Here is a 21,412-nt window from a genome sequence, read left to right on the forward strand (position 1 = left end):
AGCCGCTTCATTCTCGTTCAGTATAGAGCGCCGAACAGTTCCATCGCAGCCAGTGCAATTTCCGAGTCATCTATTAGCGAAGCGACAGATTAACTGCTCTCCAGCCCTTTGTCACAAGAATCTCAATCATCCCCTGGCCTTCGGCTGTCTTTTAAAAACACCTATTTCAAAACAGCGAAAATAAGCCACGGCTCACTGAGCGACAGTTCTTTTCGGGAGCCGTCGTTCAGTGAGCCATGAAGAACCTGGCCTTTAGAGCCGGTTTTCTGCCAGGTGCGATTCGCGAGCCATCTCTTAGTAGTGCGCGAAAGCAATTTGAATATGGAGGGGATTAGGCCGGCATACAAATAAATGAAAACGATCAAGACAGCCCTGATCCCCCTCTGTGGTTATATGCCATACGTTATTTGGACAACAACAACAGCGCCTCTCGGCTGTTGTAGGCTCCCAAAGCACCGCTCGGCGACGCTGCTCGATGAATGAATTGGTAGACGTTACCAGCTTCCCCTTTGATATGGGGTGCGATAGTCTCCCCATGCCTAATCTTTCTCTTTATGCATTTTAACTTAGATAACACTTCAACGTTGAAGACTTTACTTTTAGATAAGGGTTATCTATGAATACCTTTGTTTAATTCCGAGTTAGGTTCCGTGCGTTCCCTCCCTGCTATCTATCCATTAATCATCAAAATGTATCTGGCTAATCTCTACCGCCGATTCATTCATGCTTTCTTTGTTACCTCTAAGGGAACGACGACGAAGATGAAATTGGATCGTCGCCCTGTATCTACCGATTGGCAATTTTTTTCTTTTTGAGCTGTGTTCACTTCACCGTTTATAATGTCAGCTGTTAATGCTGCCCAAAGATCCCAGGAGCTCCAGAAAGCCTCAAGACGACCCCTCCAGCGCACCCATCACAATGCCAACGTTCAGTTCGTGAGGCGCACAGGCCTATCTTAAGTTGGCCAATGGGCATGAACAATAACTATGACATGGAAAGATCTCATGCAGTTGTCATCGCCTGTACTGCTTCGTCTAACCTTCCATCTCAAGGATGTCCCCTAAGCAACTCGGCACCTACTTCACCTGGTATTTCATCGCTACTAAAGTCACCGTGTATAGCTTCAGAGGATCAACCGACTTCAGCTTCCAACATCTTGCTACTCCTGTGACCATTCCTATGCGGTCTCTTTCCGATTCAACAGTACCAGCTGCAGAGAAGGTAAAACTCATTCCTTACGATCATAATTCGTCAAGAACCCCATCGCAATACGGGCTCCCTGACGCAGACTGCTCCTTCCGAGTGCACATCAAGCCTACATTTGAATATGACATAACGTAAATTTCTTCAAGATCAGTGCAACAGCCTATTGACCGCGCACTGGGTACAACAGGCAACCGAGGATTTATTTACCACCGTCCCTCTAATTCAATCACAGTGCAGGTAGCCTCCCTTGGTGATGCTGAGAATATCGGTCTAATGAATAAAATATATATCAAGGGCTCTCAATATGTACCTGTGCACGCATACCTAGCATCTGCACCCGGCTTGCAAAGATGTGTAATCTATAACCTGGATCCTAAAGCACCTCCAAATGAGGGTATGGGGGATCTTTTATCAGACACGCACTCTGTGCTGAATTCCCGCCAACTAGGTAACCGAGGCACATTTTTTCTACTTTCGGAGAGTCCTTTAGAACTCCCTACCTATTTGTTTTACAACGGGCTGGTAGTTCATCCGAAGCTTTTCCGTCCTGCCCCAGTGTTTTGCTACCGATGCCTACAAGGCCACATCAAAAAAGTATGCCCTGCATCCGAGGACACTTTACGAAAACAATCAGTCGACGGCCTCCCCTCCTTCAAGTGTCCGTTTTGTAAAACAAACGATCAGGACATTACGTATCCCAAGTGCCCTTGCAAGAAACGCCGTGGGGTACATAAGCCTAATTATGATGCAGTCAGCATTTCAAGCCTTTTTGCTGCTCTATCAAAACACACAGAGGAGGATGCTACCGACTTGGCGCCAACACATTTACCTCCTGCCTCTCAAATCCGCCCATCTTATGCGTTGTTTCGAAGCACGGCTCCCGTGCACTTCGTCAAACAGAAGATGAATTTCCACCTAATTAGCTCCTTATGCCTAACGATATTTCTGTCATAGATGAAGAGAATGCCAAAGTTCGCCAGCAGCTTGATCACCCTTGAAAACGTCGGGTAATCTTACTGCAACGTTCGCATCAATCGCCTGTTGAGCTTATACGTGAAGTACATCATTGGTCTAATGAGTACAGTCATTTTGAGTCAAAATATATCCAACCTCAGAAATCTGCACCTACAACTTCAAAGACCTTACTGATTACACTACTGCAGCAACTGGCTCAGATGATAGCATCTGTTCTGCAAACTAATGGCCACTAGCCTTGTATGGCAATGGAACTACAGGGGTCTCACTAATAAACTCCCTGAATTGAAGCTCCGTATTGAAGAACGAAAACTTAAGGTCTGGGCTTTCCTTTTACAAGAGCATAACGCTATTCCACCTCTATCTGGTTACTGTATATATCACTGTCCCTCGATACCCGACCGCTGCAGTGGTCTTGCTCCCGGTAAAGCGGCAATATATGTTCATTCATCGACTTCATTCATTCATTCATACACCTTCCCATTGGTGAAATACCCGTCAAGAAGTGACAGCCATTGTTAATAAGGCCCAACGTACTCCAGCTAATATTAACATCTTTTTACGCACGACCGCTATCTACGGTGCTCAACTTTGGATGGCTCACAAATCTCCACACCTTATACCCAGGTGTACCCATGATTGTTGGAGGAGATTTTAATAGACCGCACACAGCCTGGGGATATATACAAGACTCTAAGCATGGACGTCAAATTTACGACACATGTTTTGACCAGTCGTTTACACTTCTCAAGCGTTTGTCAAAATGTAGCGGCCCGCGTGCACCGGCGTCGACTCCGGACCTTACGTCGTGGCTGGCCCTGGGAATCCTCACTAGATTTGCGAACCAGACACCGGGGACAGTGACCACTCCCCCATTCTAATCAATTTTACTTCAAGCACATTACGTAAAATGCGCCGCGAAATTCACGATACTTCTTGGGGTCCTCTACGTACAGATGCTTGCCTCATTTCAATAACTCCTCATTCGGCACTTTCTACTTTCATGCAAGCTCTAAATCAGCACACTGTGTCCTCAACCATCGAAGAAGACCAACCAAATCCTGACCTTCACCTCCTTAACCTCTGAGCACGGAGCAAGCAAATGGACGTATACGTCAGTCAGCATCTGTCAAATAATATTGCAATTGCAGAAGTTCATAAATTAACCGCTAAAGTCCGTCGCTTTTCTAAGCTCCTTCTACACAAACGTTGGACAGACTGGTGTTCTCACATAAGTACTCCGATTTGAAACCGCCACCTATGGCGTTGGCGAGAATCAGTGGAACCTGCACCGGTTCCACACAGTCTCGCCAACCATCACCCAGAAGATAAGATCAACAGCCCTTTCACCATGGCTGAGCTGATCGCTGCGATTGAAGCCATCCGCCCAAACACCCCACCCGGTCATGATGGTGTGCCTTATACACTATTCCGCACTCTAGAAGGTGAATCATTGACCTCACTTCTGAGAATTTTCAATGAAATCTGGATTTCCAGTGTAATGCCACCAGATTGGAAACATTCTGTTGTAGTTCCCATACTAAAGCCCGGAACACCAACCACAACTATTGGTGCTCTACGCCCAATTTCTCTTACTATCTAAGCTGTACGAAAAGCTACTTGCCACTCAACTATCCTTGTGGCTTGACCAACATCACAAATATTCGTCTTCACAGATTAGCTTTCGGCCTGGGTACGGATCTAAAGATGGTCTACAAATTTTTGCCAATCAAGTACTATATCCCAGGTAGCACAGAATGTGGGGCCACAGTAGGTCCGATATAGGCAAGTAGGGCAGGGGCAACCACCATAAAACCTGCATCGGTCCCCGATGGGGCAAATGTGGGCAAGCCAAATTTGGGCTTGCCCCTGTTCCTTCTGCATGGGTCCCGTAGCGGCGTTGCCCGAGCTAAGAGAGAGCAGATTCCTGCATCCAGAACGGAAGAGTTCTTTGTCGGATATTTTAGGGCAATCCAACCTAAATGTGGGCTCTTTATGGGAAAGCCTTCATAGATCCCAAATGAGGCCGCCCTCATAAAATCTTTGTGGCACCTACATCGGCTGTAGTGGGGGAAACACGGACATGCCCACATGCTGCCCTAGTCGTGACCTCTTGTAGGTTACATGAGGGCAGGGGAAATATATATTAGAACTTAATCTGGGCAAGTCCTTGTGAAGCCCAAATGAGGTAGCCTTAGCTAAACCGCTGACGGTCCCACATAGGCTATAATGGGGCTGGAAGGCGGGCGTGCCCGCATGGTACCAAAATTGGTCCTTTCTAGGAAATATGAAGGCACGTGCAACCGCAGGTGGGCTCTAGGTTCCAAAACAACACCCAGCCCAATTGGGGCTGCCCGCATAAAACTGCTTTATATCCCACATGGGCCGTATGGGGCTGGCCCGCATGATGCAAAAATCGGTCCCTTGTGGGGAATTTGAAGGCACGTGCAACAGCAAGTGGGCTTTAGGTTCAAAAACAACACCTAGCCCGATTGGGGCTGCCCACGCAAAACCGCTGTAGGTCCCACATCGGCCGCAATGGGGCTAGAAGGCGTGCGTGAAATTCTGTAATGAATCTTTCCAACCTTTATTTGGTTAGATGTTGCCCTAAATTACTATTATAGATGATTTAAATAACAGTTGTTGCCATGTTTAGTCGGTAAGAAATATTACGTGGCTTTAGTTCTCGCGCCCATTCAAATTGCGCTAAAATACTAAAACCTGCTGATTGCTAACTGTTGCTTCTAATGTGGTTGCTGTGGATAGCCTGCAACACTCAGCAAAATATTACTGTTCAGAACACACATCTCCATAGCCTGAACAAGATGTACACGAAGTCATTTAGACTAGATTAGTGTATCGAGTTATTGTAAAATTTAATATTGTGGCTGTTTAGGAAGGGCAGACATGCATAAAATAATTTCTTAATTATGTGAATAATTATTGATTGGGAATACTTGGACAGGGGCTTCCCATCAATTTCCTGCGTCGGACCCCTATGAGAATAATGTGGGCAAGCCCAAGTGCAGCTTGCGCTATAGAAACCGCATCGATCCTATGTCATCATCTGAGGGGCTAAACCGAAGCTGTCCAAAGTAGGACCATAGTGGGGAGTTGGCGGGATGTGCCTTTTTGGCGATGCGGGAAAAATGTGGGCAGCCCCGCAAGGGCTACCTGCATCGGTCCCTAGTGGGGCCCATCGGGGCTTTGTCAACAGCCCCCTTCAGGCCTACGTCGGCCCCTCTTGCAGCACCCACATTGAACCCACGGGGGCTGTCCTGCATTGCCTACATCGAACCCACCAGGGGCCCCCTTTATAGCCCACTTTGTGCTACCTGGGATTGTTCATCTCACAGTCGTCTCGTCGGCACAGTCGCAACAACAGATATCACGAAAACCTACGACAACATCCTCCACACAGCGATCCTCAATACAATGTCATCACTTGGAGTGCCCTTACAGCTTTGTCGTGCAATTCACGCGTTCCCCTCCCGCCGAGCGTTGGCTATCCGTGTAAATGGAAAACCAACAGGATATTTCATTTCTAATGGTGCAGTACCGCAGGGTTCAGTTTTAGCCCCAACTTTGTTCAATATTGCATTTATTCCTCTCATACATGCACTTGCCTCCATTGCCAATAATAATAAAGTGCTAGCCTACGCAGATGACAGTACAATGTGGTCTACAAACTACTCAGTCCAGGTGCAGCAAGACTCTCTGCAAAATGACATAAATTTCCTTCAAAAATTTCACAACAACACAGGCCTATCCCTCAACCTCACCGAAACATGCTATGTCCATGAGCGGAATAAGACCGGCTGCAGAACTTTCAAAGCTAATTCATTCGCGTTGACAATTGACAATACACCCCGCCCTGAAGTGGGATATACCAAGGTGCTGAGCCTCCATGTACTTTCACAGGAAAAGGCACAATTTGTTTATCAGATGTGCGCAAAAGTGCCATGAGCACACTTGGACTAATTAGAAGACTAGCAAATCGTTCTGGTGGTGCCCGGTCAGATACCTCTCGCCGACTTGTTTATGCTGGCTGAATTAGCTGCCAAATACAGACAAACAAAGCAAGAAAATCTTCCCTTCGTCCTGAATTAGAGAACCAGCCACCTCCATGGGACTATTACCACCTTACTTCTATAAGCCTCTGCTCACCAAGCAGTCGAAGCTGTCATTATCAACCCCAATAACATCTTGCGCAACACATGATGACTATCATTTACACAGATGCAGCCGTAACCCTAACAGGTGGTTCAGTTGCTTTTATAAGCTCAACCCACCCTAACCTGAACACCACTCGAACTTACCTTACCGACACCAAATCAACTCTTGCCTTCCAACTGCAAGCTATCTTAAACGCCATAGAAACATTACCTGCCGACCCTACGTTTAAAAAAGTACAGATCATGAGTCACTTCAAAGAAGCCCTAAAGCATTTAAGAACGTCCATGGCACTCTTAGGATCCCGCAGACTATACATGCTGCTTGTCACCGTTACCCAGTGACTATAATAATTCACTGGGTTCAAGACAACCCTAATTTGAATACCATAGCAGCAGACGTGCTTCCTTATGCAGTAGATGTGTCGCTACCTATTCATGATTTCTTGCCACCGGATCCACTTCCGACGCATTTGACATCATCAGCATCCCTCAGGCAGCGTACACGTGCTCTAATTCCCCCATTTACGTACCCCCTTCCTCCCAATCTAACACGGGTAGAGGAGGTATCTGTGAGACGGCGCAGACTCGGCGTGGCCCTTACACCCGCCGTTCGACACCAGTGGCAGTCTTACTATTCCAGTTCCTGACAAATGCCCACATTGCGAAGAACCCGCTTGCGACGCCACTGTCCGGCATGTAATATGGACATGCCCAGGAGCTTCGCATATACGCAAGACCATTTTACAAAAAGCTGGACTTTCACCGACTAATGACTCTCATTTCCATTTATGGATAACAAACATTTATGCACGCAGTTTATGGGACTTTTTGCACATGGCTGCACGCCACTAATTTCTGTGACTCTACCACCACTTTTTATGAAATGTGGCAAACTCAGCGCCATAAATAAATAAATAATTGTTACCTCTAAACCCCAGTGCCTTGGGTAGAGTGACTATGTCCGCAACGACATGTGGATGGATACTGACAACCCTCTAGTATAAGATGTTCGCTTCTTTCTGGGCATCTGCTGCGTATATCACAAGTTTCACCCTTGAATAAACTTCATTCTGTAGCTTTGGGTTGTAATAAATCATGGTCTAGCCTAAAAGAGAAAGTACACGGCATCTTGAATTATCATAGAAAGTTTCCTTCAGAAATCAAGTTTTTATTCTTTATATATGTCAAGGGTTAGTATTTTTTTTTCTAGCTTTTGTGCTCTGCACGTGTTTACTGTAGCGAAAGCTACATTGATTATGAACTTGCAATTTCGCTATGATGGTGCTCCAAGGAGGCACAGAGACCGACCTTGAGCAGTTGCCTACTAACCGCCGCAGCTGGCGAGGGGCGCGCTCGCCGCGCAATCTGGCATGACGTCACACCGCGTGCCTCATAGCGGAGCCACCGCCCCCATTTGTTATGACCTCACACCGCTCGCCTCGTTATTGCACCTACCTCCGCTCGCTACGCCAGCTGTGTCGCACGCCTGATAACATCTTGGATGATTGAAAAGGAGAGCTCGCGTGTGCCGCAACCACAGTTGCGGCAGCAGTATGGAAACAAGACGAAGTAATGCAATAAATTGTCTCTCCAAAACAAGAATGTCGCGTCTTTAATGCAACAACATAGCCACACAACCGGATAACCTGGACTTACCAAGCCTAACCGATCTATGCCTTAGCTTTTGCTACGTATTTCCTGGCATAACCGAGCTAAGCCAGTGCCAATGTTTTGTTCTTTATTTCTCCCTCCGTCCTTCCTGCATACTTTCTGGTTAATTTGCTCGCCCTTTTCCGCCACTCTGAGTCCATGCTCTCTCGGTATAAATATTTATATTCCTTACCGTCCCACCTACTGTAGTTAACTTTATCGAGGTGTTCTTTTGTATACCGCTTTGCTCTTAGCATATCGTGCCTTGAAAGACGTCCAGCGTACGCCTCTCTGGGATGCTTCGTTTGAAGTTTTGCCATGGCCTCTAAGCACTAATCTTCCCACCGATCTGGGATTTATTTCTAACCCGGATGCACTTCTGGCTTTAGGCCCAAAACGGCGTCCCCGAAATAAACCATCAGTTCAGTTCAGTCGTTCAGTCGTGTCCAACTCTTCGTGACCCTATGGACCATGTCACGCCACGCTTTCCGGTCTCTCACTACCTTCCTAACATCACATAATTTCATCTGCAGTGCCTCGAGGATGCTATCTAACCATCGCGTTCGCTGCCTACCCCTTCTCCGGTGACCCTCAACCTTTCCCAACATCAAATCTTTCTCCAGCGACTCCACTCTTCTCATCAGATGACCAAACTAGCTGAGCTTTAACTTTAGAATTTGACACTCCAGTGAGCAGTCAGGGTTTATGGTCGACAATATCGACTGATTTGATCTTCTGGCAGTCCAAGGAACTCTCAAGAGTCTTCGCCAGCACCACAATTCAAATGCGTCAATTCTTCGGCGGTCAGCCTTTTTCACAGTCCAACACTCGCATCCATACATCACAACTGGAAAGACCATAGCACGAGTTATACGGATGTTGGTTGGCAGACTAATGTCTCTGCTCTTTACTAGGCGGTCAAGGCTAACCATTGCTCTCTTTCCCAGAAGCAGGCGTCTCCTAGTTTCATGGCTGCAATCTCCTTCCGATGTAATCTTGGAGCCCAAGAAGAGAAAATCTGTCACAGCTTCCACTTCTTGTCCATTGATTCTCCAGGACTTGATAGGGCAAGACGCCATGATCTTTGTCATTTTAATGTTCAGTTTAAGCTCTAACTTCTCACTCTCTTCTTGTACGCGTATCAGAAGTCTCTTGAGGTCCACTTCACTTTCTGCCATTAAAGTGGTATCATCCGCATATCTAAGGTTGTTGATACGTTTTCCAGCAATCTTCACTCCAGCTGAAGACTCGTGCAGACCGGCCTTCCTCATGATGCACTATGCATATAGGTTAAATAGGCTGGGCGACAGCATGCAGCCTTGCCTCACTCCTTTCTCAATTGGAAACCAATCAGTAAGACGATGCCCAGTTCTGACTATGGCCTCTTGCCTTTCATACAGGTTCCTGAGGAGACAGATGAGGTGAATGGGAACTCCCATCTCTTTGAGAGCTTGCCACAATCTGCTGTGATCTATGCAGTCAAACGCTTTCGCATAATCAATAAAGCAGAAGTAGATGGGTTTCTGTAACTCTCTTTCTTTTTCCATGATCAAGCGAAGATTGGCAATTTGGTCTCTAGTTCCTCGGCCCTTGCGAAACCCAGCTTATACGTCCGGAAGCTCCCGATCCACATACTGCTGCAGCCTACCTTGGAGGATTTTCAACATCACCTTGCTAGCATGCGAGGTAAGCGCGATCGTGTGGTAGTTGAACAATCTTTGGCACTGCCTTTCTTTGGAATGGGGATGTAAACCATAGTATCATTCATTTCCAAAACCCTTTAAGTATGTCATATCTGTATAACATCCTAATGCCCCGTGCTTCATTTTCGCGGCATCACATCGCACCTGCACCCTTGTGGGCTGTCTTCGTATCTTGACATGTTTTGGTAAGCCTTTACCTCCCTTCTTTTGTTAGCTCTTGATTACTGAAATCGTTAAAATAACACCAGAACTTACTTAATTGCTAGGAGGATATAGCCGCCAACATCTTCCTCGACTTCACATGTATTAACCAGTGCGTGCAAATATTCCTTCACTGCTCCTTACGGTTAGAGCCATCTATGGCAGAAAAATAGAAACTTGTAATATGGGCGCCGCGCCGGCCACGCGTTCTTGTTGCACTGCCGCATTCCGTGTCGCGCCGTGCACGTACACGACACTCGCGCTGCAACCGCCTCGTGTCCCAGTGCACATTTAGCGGTGCGGCTTCAGAAAAATCTGCTGGCTCGACTTTTAGTTTTCATAAATCGTACTTGAAGACGGTTCAATATTCCGCTGACAAAGTGTGTTTTCTGAAGCAGATGAAGCAGACGGTCAACTAGAATACGAGGTTGGGGGCGATGTGTGCGCCGGAACTGAGTGATAACGTTGTATACGCCGCATACTTCGTAATATTTCTTTTTTAGCGATAGCTCTTACAGTTCGTTTGGTCGCAAATCAGCCGGCCTAGTAATGTAGTAGCTCGCATCGCGTGTCGGAAATAATTGGGCACAGCAAAATATAGTATCCATGTAATTTATTATAGTGATTGGTGACTGACTTGTATATAAAACGCAATGAAGAGTTTATAATATCACTGTATTATTTGATTATAAAAAAACGAAAGTATAAAAAATGAAAAATGCGTTTAAAACTGACAAATTGCGCAGAATGAAAAGTCAATCTTTTGGAATGCTAAGCTTCGGCGCATAATTTAAATTAGAAGACCGAAATATTAATTACTGGCGGCGCCGCCATGTGGTCGAGCAATGAAAACTGGCACGCACTTTTCTTAGCTCAGAGAGCTCGCTCGCTAGTCGATGAGCCAGCCATGCCTTCTATAGCTGGTGCTTTCGCGTCGGTGCAAGTAAACCAGTCTACGTAGGTCTACTGACATCTGTGATATTTTGTTTGATCTTGTGGAGTACATCCCATGTTAGAACTTCTGGGTGCCTCCAATGCCAATGTACACAACGTGGACCCGACAATTGATGGGGGCAGAAATGTTTTTGGCAATATTACAGAGGATGGGGGCGCAGCCCCCTCGTGGTATTTGAGAGCCCCCTTCATGTACGGCGGGCACTCTTACAAAGCAAAGGAGAGCGATTTTAGTGCTATCCTAACGAGAGTGCTAGTAACAATTTGCGCTGGTCCTGATCTGACGTACAGGTGAGTGGGTGGTTCGAGTAGTCTGGGCTCCGCCGTGGTAGTGCAGTGATTAGAGCGATCGACTACTGTGCCAGAGCATGGAGGTCGACTCCTGACTGCGGTGGCCACTTTCAGATTGAGGAGAAAAGCAATGCGCCTGTGTGCTATGTGATGTCAATGCTCGTTAAAGAACCGCATAAACCACAGAACCAGTAATCTACTGACACCTCTAATAAAGGAGAACGTGGTAATGAGGTGCAGGCGAGTAGTGTGTCAAATGTAGTGATGAAGCATGAGGTTAAGAAAGCGTTAGATGCTATGAAAAGAGGAAAATCAGATGGAGAAGATCAGGTAAGTGTAGATTTCTTGAAAGAAGGGGGATATCGTGTCAAAAAATGGCTCCCAGTATACGCAGTGCCTATAGTCATTGAGAGTGCCGGAACTATGGAAGAACGCATTGTCTTAATACATAAGGGGATGCTAAGGAACTGAAAAATAAAGACGAATCAGCTTACTGTCTGTTACGTGTAAAGTGATTACTAAGATAATGGCTAATATAGTTACGACAACATTAGAGTGTAATCAAGCAAAGGATCAAGCAGGTTCTTGGAACAGATACTCTACTATCGATTATATGTATACCATCAACCAGGTGATAGAAAAATGCTCGGAATATAACCAGCCATTATACTTACCCTTCAGTGATTACAAAAAAGCATTTGGAGCAGTAGAAACCACGGCAGCAATGCAGCTACTGTGAAATCAGGGTGTAGACAAGCCTTACGTGAAAGTACTGGAAGATATGTATAGTGGCTGTCACAGCAACCATAGTTCTACTTAGGGAAACAAATATCCTATAAAGAAAGGTTTTAGGCTCAGTCTTCCCAGTACTATTCGAGCTTGCTTAGAGGAGGTATTCAAATAATTCGAATGGGAGCAGTTAGGGATAAGGGTAGATGGAGAATACCTTAGTAATCTGTGATCTGCTGATGAGATTGCTTTGCGAAGTAACTCAGGGATGAAATACAAAGAATGATTGATGATCTAGACAGGAAGAGTAGAAAGGTAGGTTTGAAAACTGATATGCAGAACACTACTTTAACGTTCAGACCCCTCGGGAAGAAACTGAAATTACCTTAGGTAGCGACGCACTGGATGTTGTAGGAAAAAAGAATAGAAATAGGGATTATGGCGGGTAGTAACCGCAGATCCGGACTGCGAAGAAGAAATAAGAAGAATAACATTGGGATGGAACGAAATTTGCAAGCACTCGCAGAATATGACTACCAGCTTACCGGTATCGCTGAAGACGAACGTATAGAAGAGTTGCATCTTAGCTGCACACACCTATGGGGCTGAAACGTGGTGGCCAATACAGAGGGTTCTACTTAAGTCGAGGACAAAGCAGATGCTATGAAACGAAAAATGGTAGGGGTGACGTTCAGAGATAGGAAACATGCAGAGTGGGTCCGAGATATAACTCGTTACTGACATTCTAGGGGAAATCAAGAAGAAGCATTGGGCATGGTCCGGGCATGTAGTGCGAAGAGAGGATAATCAATGATCGCTTTGTAAAAAAACGGGATTTTCAATGGAAGCAAAACCTAGCAGGAAGTGGCAGCTTAAGCAGGTAGGACCCACAACTAGCCTTCAGCTATGGGTCCAAGCATGTCTGCAAATGATTTTTGTATTTATGCACGAAATAAAACAAACATCAAACTTCAAAACAGTTCGTTGGGGCCACATGGATGCAGGTAGTACATGACTGGGTTATTTGGAAGAATTTGGGAGAGACCTTCGCCCTGCTGTGGGTGTACTCAGGCTGATGATGACGATTATTAGGTTTGGGCCCGAAGATTGAGTAAGCGAAGTGTGGAGCTGCTGAAAGGAATGTGCAGGGCTGTTTTGTGCAACTGCTGAATAAACCATTTACTCGATCGCGATCTTTTCTATTGAGGGTTGTGTAAGTATGGAAGAGCACATGCGGGTCTGCTAGAAACGTATGCTTTTGTGAGGCTAAGTGTATTGCTCTCGTGAAAGCCTGTTTTCCGATGTGCTACTCGACGGATGAGGCGAGTAATTTTTTGAGCATGAGATTTGAGAGCTTTGCATCCCCATAGGCTCCATGAGAGCAGATAATTATTCCTAGCACTCTAATTTGAGTTACTAATGGGATAGGTTGCGTACCGAGTGTCAGAGTGATAAGCGGACTATCAAGGTGAGCAAAATTGTTCCTGTGCACAAGCAAGCCACCGCTTCAGATGCTTAAGCTCCAGAGCGTGCTCCCCTTGTTTCGCCACCGGGCGCCACATCATTCAGCTTCCGGTGAGCTCCCAGAGCTGCTGATCTATGCTCCGCATAGGACCCTGTCGTTCTGTGGCGACAAATTTGAGGATGTTGAAAGACTAACCAGCTACGACCGGGGCGCTGCTTTATTGCGTTGGACGACTGCGAAATCTTTTTTTTTCACTTGACGATGCTGACGAGATGTGATTCCAAAACCACAAGGGTACCATGCCCATCTGGCAAGCTTTCCGGCGGCAGCTGCTCAAAAGGTTTGAGAAAGACCCAAGAAATGCGATGGCTGAACTTGTTGTACAGTTCCGAACGCAGCGTTCCGTTGAAAATCGCCATATTAATGAAAGAAATGATTTGATTTTTAAGCACGTCGATCCGTTCATGTCGGAGGCAAAGAAGGTGCGCTGTCTTATGCGAGGCGTTAAGGTGCAGCTTTTATTCGACCTTGTACACGACCCTTCATGTACTGTGGCTGATTTTCTGAAGGAAGCAGCATTTGTGCCCTTTGATCCCCCTACAAATATCACGGCTGTGAACACTTCCGCTTGCCGATGTTCTGCAACGAGAGCGAAGTGCTTCGCGCACTTCTCCGAAGCATCGTGCGCTAAGTACTGCAAATGTTGGCCTCTCTTTAGTAACACCAGCATGTTAGAGGCATCTCGGATTATGTGCGGGATGATTTCCGGCAACCATTGTCATCCCCCCAGCCACCTGCAGAGTATATCATGACCTACAGAGATGCGTTACGTACTCCTGCGCCAGCACCATCACCAACCTGCAGCTGCGCTCCTCGCGCATATCTTGCATCCCGATATCCAGTTACAACTGGTGTGCCTGACGCTTGACCGCCGGTTCGCAAAGCACAAGCGTAGCGCACGCCGCACAGTCTACCTCCGTGCTTTGCACAGCGACGAAGCCGGTCACGTACTACGCCAGTGCTCGTACTGTCAGATAGGCTTCCGCGGATTCTCGCCGCATGCCCCTCTGCCATGCAATGGCGAACAACCCTGGGGACATCGACCAGTGCGTCCGGTGCAACGTCCAACCTGCTTCCCGACTGCGACGTCAGTTCAGGGCAGCATTGCCGCGGCAGTTTTCCTCTAGTCGCCGTTCTTCCTTCTGACAGTCAGTCCCAAGGCTGCGCCCAGGAAAACGGAGGACGGGGCCCCTCGGGGGTGGGGCCACCGTCTTTCACTTGCCGATTCGATGAAAGAGTTCGACCTGTGACCCTCGGCTCCGACCCACAATCTAGCCATCTTCCGACAATAGCGAAACTTTCCTCCGACGCCCCTATCTCTCAGGCAGCTGTGCGCACTCTGCAGAGAAGTCTTCAGACATCTACCACATAGTGTGGGCCTGCCAATTGAACCCTGTGGAGGTGACCCTGCTTGGCTTCTGTGACCTACAGGCCCAGAAGGTCTTAGTGGAGGGCGCCCGGACCGCGGAGGACGCCACTGCGATTCCGTATTAGGGACACCACCTAGTGCTTGTGAGGAACAGCCCCTTAACTGTTGATCAGATCGCACCTCCCTGTACATACTCATTTCGAGTTATTAAAAGTATTTCTCCTCCTCCTCCTTCACAATCGACTCATCAAACGCCCAACAAAACTGACGATCTCCTGACGCTCACAGATGACTGGCGAAACCGCCCCTCGGAGCACCGAACAACCCCTGTGTCCGACAACCTCTGATACTACGCAATTTTCAATGTCGAGCTCCTTTCCGCTGAGACGCCTATCACCGTTGACAAGCCCCACAAGATTGCCAGTATAGTCACCCTCGCTGATTTTAGCGTTATGATTCGTTACCTTGTTACCATCTGACTCAAAGTCCTGACTCCTTGCCAAGGAAGTGCCGATAAAGGCCGCCAAAGGATATGTGGTGAAGCTGCTTGGAATGTGCGCCGCTCAAGTCGAGATGCGCCACGTAACTTTTAATTGGTGCTTCGCTGTACTGGCTGAGGGCCGCAAGGACCTGATGCTCGGTCTTGGTTTTCTTCGCGAAAAAAGCGCAATCATCGACCTTCGTGACCTCATGGTGACAACTACACAAGTGGGCCAGTTGTACGTGTGTACGGTGCCCATGTCACTCCAAGCACGAAATTGTTTGTTTCAGTGCAGTGTGACAACCCTCTCTCAGTTCAAGACCTCGCGGAAAAGAACGTGAATTTATTGTGGAGCCTACAAGTCTGCATTGCTCAGGGGCCTTTGCCTTGAGTAACGAGCTAACGTAAATGCTTTTAACGAGATTTAGTGTCAAATAATCGCCATTTGTTGCAACGTAGAGCCATTGTATAATCTGATTCAGTCAGCGAGCCCTCCGCACACTCCGCCCTATAGCTCGTCAACAAGAAACCTCCAGAGAATACTGGACAAACGGTTCAAACTGACATGAATCCTGCTGTGCATCTTGACCAGAAATGCTGCCTTCAAGCAATTCTTCACTGTTACCATGACTGCTTTGCCATCGATTCCAAAGTGAAACAGACGTCAAAATAAAATTATAGCATTACAGACGATCACACCGAACGTCCTATCTGCCAACCCCCGCACCGATAGTCGGCGAAGGAGCGAGAGGCTATTTGCGCGCAGGCTCATGGAATGCTCCACGAGGATGAGATCTTGCTCTCCACAAGCCCATGGGCCTTCACAGTTGTACAGGTCGCCAAACAGGACGGAACATTCACATTCTGCATCGGCTACAGGAAACTCAAGAAAATTACCTGAAAAGGACGTGTACCGATTGCCTCGAATCGAGGCCTCGTTCGCCCGATTCCACCACAACCGATACTTTTCATTGCTTGAGCTATGCAATAGATATTGGCCGATCGAAATCGATAAACGTGATTGCGAGAAGACCAAGTTCATTCGTCCGAACGGACTGTAGAGATTTAGGGTGCTTACCTTCATGTTGTGCTCCGCTCCAAGCACATTACAAAGAATGATAGTTACAGCGCGGGCGGCTGTGGTTGGGTGAGCTGCTTCACGACGGAGCTGCTGCGTTCGAGTGCTATACGAAGAGCCAGGTGGATCAGGAGCAGAGAGCATCGCGTCCTCTGAAAAGATGCTTGCGGCATCGCTCGCTTGCTCATTGCAGCCAGTGGGCCTTCAATTCCACACGGTCATTCAGAGATGGCGCCAGATACGCCCTATCTCTGAAAAGGGGGTTGGGCTGGTACGGTGTCCAAGCGGGAACGGCTATCCGGTTAAAGTAAAGGTGTGCTGGAGGCGGGCGCCGTAAGGATCGCTTGATACCAGCTAATGTGGAAAGGAGAAAAAAGGAGGGGTAACGGCAGCAAGTTTTCGGCGCATACAGCAGGCATCATTCTAGAGGAGGCGATGCAGAGAGGACCCAAAGAAAACGACGGTGGTCTTGCTTCGATAGCTCCAGGAGCTTGGCTGCTGCAGCGTAACCAATTAGGAGACCAGCGCCATACGCTTCGATGGCGTCCCGCCATGCTGAAGGTTTAATCAGGCCAGCTTTTCACTGGTTATCCAAGAAAGCTATCTTAGCGGCAAGTACCAGACATCCGACGTCTGCTTAACTCTACCTTTCAATGCCATTCCTCTGTTCTTTTCACTTCCTCGGTATCTGTTTCGCAATACATCACCTCTCCGTTCCTCGTGCCAGGCATACCCTTCGTCGTTCTCGCCACTCGCACGTGAACTCACGCCGGCATCGTTCCATCGTCTGCGCACCAGCAAAACTAGCGTTTCACTACGCAGCATATCACATACCCCTCTCTTAAGGCCCGCGGAGCGCGGCCGTCTGGCTCGTCGCCGTCATGTGGTTTCGCGTCGGCGACCCAGTCATGCTGCTCGCATGCTTCTGAAGTTCGTCGCCTGTTTCATGCGCCTTGTTTTTATGCGCAGTTTTTTTTAGCTACGTTACATCCGTGTGAATGTCGAATGCATAATCAATTCAACAGCTAGCCCAGAAAAAATAAATATATTCGTTTATGTACAAAGAGTATCGACTGCCGCGCTTCGCCTGAAGACAAGCGAAGCAGGTTCCTTGCAAAAATAAAACCATATTGACAAAATGAACGGCGTGTAATGCAGCTTGAAGTAGACACAAACGGTCATCGCGCGTATTTGTCGGCGAAAAAAGGAAGGTTGAACAAGTGGAATCTAGAGGATCGGGGCAGGAACCTGTCGCCAGGTGGAATAGAAACAAGAAAAGGTGAGGGGATGAGAACTATTGGAGTTGAGGATAACTGCCGCAGAACTGATGAAAATGACTATAAGAATATAATAAAAATGAGAGACACCGCAAAAAAGGGGTGGTGGAAAGGCCAGAGCAGCGCTATCTAGAAAACAGAAAAATCACGAAAGTGAACTCGGGCTACGAAGCGTATACTGCGCTATAAAACGCTGTATTTAAATGACACTTCAGGCTTGCTCTTGACCAAGCCGCTCCTGAGTGTGCCAGTCATCATCATCATCATCATCAGCCTGATTATACCCACTGCAGGGCGAAGGCCTCTCCCATATTTCTCCACTTAACCCGGTTCTGTGCTAGCTGCATCCACTTGACCCCTGCGAACTTCTTAATCTCATTCCAAGGGAAGGAAAGCGTAGCAGGGGGCGGCAGAACGTTAGGCGTGCCAGTCACCCAGTATTAATTACAGATTTAAGTGAGTCGTTGAGATAAGCTGGCTGATTTCAGTGAGCTGAGTCGTTCAGAGCCGCTTACTGAAGTGAGCGGTTTTGCCCATCTCTAACTGGGCCCAGACATTTGGGATCTAATCCCGAGCTTGGAGGCTACTTTCGGTGGAGGCGAAAAGGATAGCGCTTGTCGGCTTTGTGATACCTGTGCATGGCGAATTACTTCAGATGATCAAAATTTCTGGAGCCTTCCACTATAGCGTTTCTTTGGGACAATAAATCCTATAAACGAAAACTAAACTATTGTTAACTGAATTACACCTCCAGTAAAACCGTGTGATTATCACTGTAATTACCTTTGAACATAGAACCTATATAGTAGACATCATGGATGCCTTTCAGAAAGTTGTGTGCGAAATACACAAAACGTTTTAATAGGAAACCTGTCGACAAATAATTGTACCTCTGTGAAACAAACCGAAAAATTAGCACCTCACTCGCAAAGTAAAAATTATGTTTCAATATAAACTATTTTCTGACTCGTCCCTCCCCCCTTCCTAATTTTATAATGTATAAAAACGAGCCCAGATAAACTTAAAGACGTCTTCGAGCGATTTGCTTGCTTAAGACTTTTGCCGACCGTTAAATAATATTTATCCTTAAAAATTTGACGCAGATGCATGTGATCTACCTGAGCAATGAAGCTAAGCATACACATTAGATCATGCATGCAGATCCAGATTCTTGTCTCGAAGCAACTTCAGCAAAGGGTCGTAATCCTTCCTTCTTTATGACCGGCTTCCTAGTACATCATGAATTGCTTTTAAAATCAAGATATGTGTCTTTCGTACCCTACTTCAGAAACGTTAGTAAGGCACATCTCTCTGCGTAGTAAAGTTGGCAGAACATACATACACATCTTACATATTTTCATTGAAGTCAGATGAACACAGCGGCAACAAGGCTGCGCCCATTGTTGAAACGACACTACAATGTGGAGGCAGCCGTGCTATGCAGTATGCGCCATGCTCTCCGCTCATCGGAGTATTTTTTTGAGTTCGCACTACGGAAGTCAGTAAATGCAGATCAGACAAAATGCGCGTAAGCAGTTACAGATAAAATGCAAAGCAAATAAAAACAAGCGCACCCATCCAGGCCACTTCTGTTTTTCTAAAGTAATAGAATGAACAGCAGGAGGTACCAATAAGCGCCGCGCAAGCGCTGCTTATTGGTATTAGTGCAGCATTGAAAATCACGTCAATATTTACTCGCTAGCTGTTTATTTACTAGATGGAAGACACTGGAAACGTCCAGTTCTGCATAGTTCAGCGTGTGTAACCCTTTTCGTCAGCACCTGCCAGTCCACCCTCGAAGAGAAACAGTGCACATGCGGCCAAATCAAACTTACCGAACACAGGAGCAAGCTCGTAAGGTGCAATTCCTCTTTGCTACTTTTCTTTCGCTCTAGAAGATTCTAGACATCCGCTACATGCTGATATTGCCACGAACAATACCCTGACGAACACGTCCGACCTGTGTGGTATAGCCCCTACAATGTAAAACGCCAAACCTCGCTCGATCATGTGGACAAATGCCGCGCGGTGACGTGATTCAGCTGTCCAAGGGGCCTTGGGTGGTACTAGTCGTTCTGGTGCTACACAAACACGACATCCTACGCTTTTCTGCGAACTACTGCTACTTGAAAAACTTACGAATGAAGGTTGTTCATCACCTCCGTTGCATTGATGACACGTTGGACTGGCTCTGCAACGCAGCGCATTTTTCATCGATGAATTTCAATACAAGCCACAGGCAAATTGAATTCAATGAGACCGCAAAAATACCGCGTTCTTCAATTTAGAATTTAGATTTTTTGCGCGCACCAGCCAGCCCAATAAAAAGTTCTTTTAGTTCAACTTGAGTCACCTGGTTTGCTGGCTTAAGCATCATCATCAATATGTGACAATATTGATTTCTTGACTCCACTGTCAAGGTGGCAAACCAACAATGTATCAGTCTACTCAGCCAGATAAATATTTTAAGTACTACCAGCACAAAACAACAGATGAATTTTACAGAGTATCGTTCGATGCGCTAGTGCGCCAATCATGCGCTAGTGCTGAAAGTGCGCACACAGGAGCAGTTCACTTGTAAGAATAAATGAATTCTTACACAATGCAATGCATGAATGCATTCTAAATCAGAGCAAGATGTGATGATGGGGGTCATTCTTTGTCGACTACTAATAATGGAAATTAAAAGACGCTCAAATGGTGAAAAAAGCACAGTGACTATACATAGTTCGATGAATCATGAACTTCTTTATGGCGATTCTGTACTTCAAATTCAATTTACGGTTTAAGAAAACAAAGCTTTGCAATTTATTAATCTAGCTGAATAGTTGTCTGGGTTATAATATTTTTGTTTTAACGTGAACATTATATACATTACTACAAGCTACGTACAGGTACTGAACATTAATTGATTTATTAGTTAGCAACAAACTTTGAGCCTTCATAACAAGCAAGAGGCCTGACCTTTGATGCCATTACTGTATCTTTTTGCATGGTGACCAAAACGGCATTACTTATTGCTCATAAATAAAAGCTGCATTTACAATACAGGTCCTCTTCTTTTTGGCTACACGTTTAATGCTAAGATCGGATATCGGGGTAATTTTGGCATATTTTGCATATGCTGTGAGTCTTCAGGATCTACTGCAGCGATCCCGATAGTTTCCATCGCGAAACTTGCTCCTTCTTCATCATGATGTTTCATGGGTTCGGTGCACAGCTGTAAAGCGCCGAGAGACGCCCGAACGATGCAAGCCGCACGAGGAAATAAATATCTGCGGTTTATTAGCTCAGCTGTTTGCATGTTTTGTTCGAGTGCGAAACTCTGTGAGGAACGAGAAATTATAAGAGCATGACAAAATTAGAGAACAAGCTTCTAATTTGGTGGTAATGCATATAATGTACATTTCTGTGTCCTCTATTATCAACACAAGAAATAAAGAAAGACAAAACGGGGTAGAAGGCAGGTAGCGCCAAAGAACAAAAAGAACTAAATAAAGTCAAGAAGAAAACAGGTCTGAAAAGAATGTACTTGAGCATGTGGCTTGAGCGTGCGCCGTTATGTCACCCTTTATTTACCTCGCGTGAGAAATGCCTACTACATAGCATAAGTGCAGGCCTTGTTATTTATGGCGCCGGCCCAAGTGACTTGATATGGAGGGATACGATATAGCGCCAAAAGGCTTTCATTTGCATTATGAATTCTTGGTGAGCGTATCGATGACCCATCGTTCGCCCTTTATGCGAAGGACCGAACAAACATAGCTGGGGCGTGCTCAGGATATCTCTAAGTATTGA

At 46.4% G+C, this 21,412-nt stretch overlaps 1 protein-coding gene across 1 annotated transcript in view; it reads left to right on the forward strand.

Annotated features, from left to right (window-relative positions):
* The window catches only part of LOC146194711 (uncharacterized), a 166,978-nt gene that overhangs the window by 100,345 nt on the left and 45,221 nt on the right, over positions 1–21,412 (forward strand). The gene's annotated exons all lie outside the window — the stretch shown is intronic.

The sequence above is a fragment of the Amblyomma maculatum genome, chromosome 3, assembly GCF_055883805.1.
Source record: "Amblyomma maculatum isolate TAMU_Amacu chromosome 3, ASM5588380v1, whole genome shotgun sequence".
NCBI lineage: Eukaryota > Metazoa > Arthropoda > Arachnida > Ixodida > Ixodidae > Amblyomma > Amblyomma maculatum.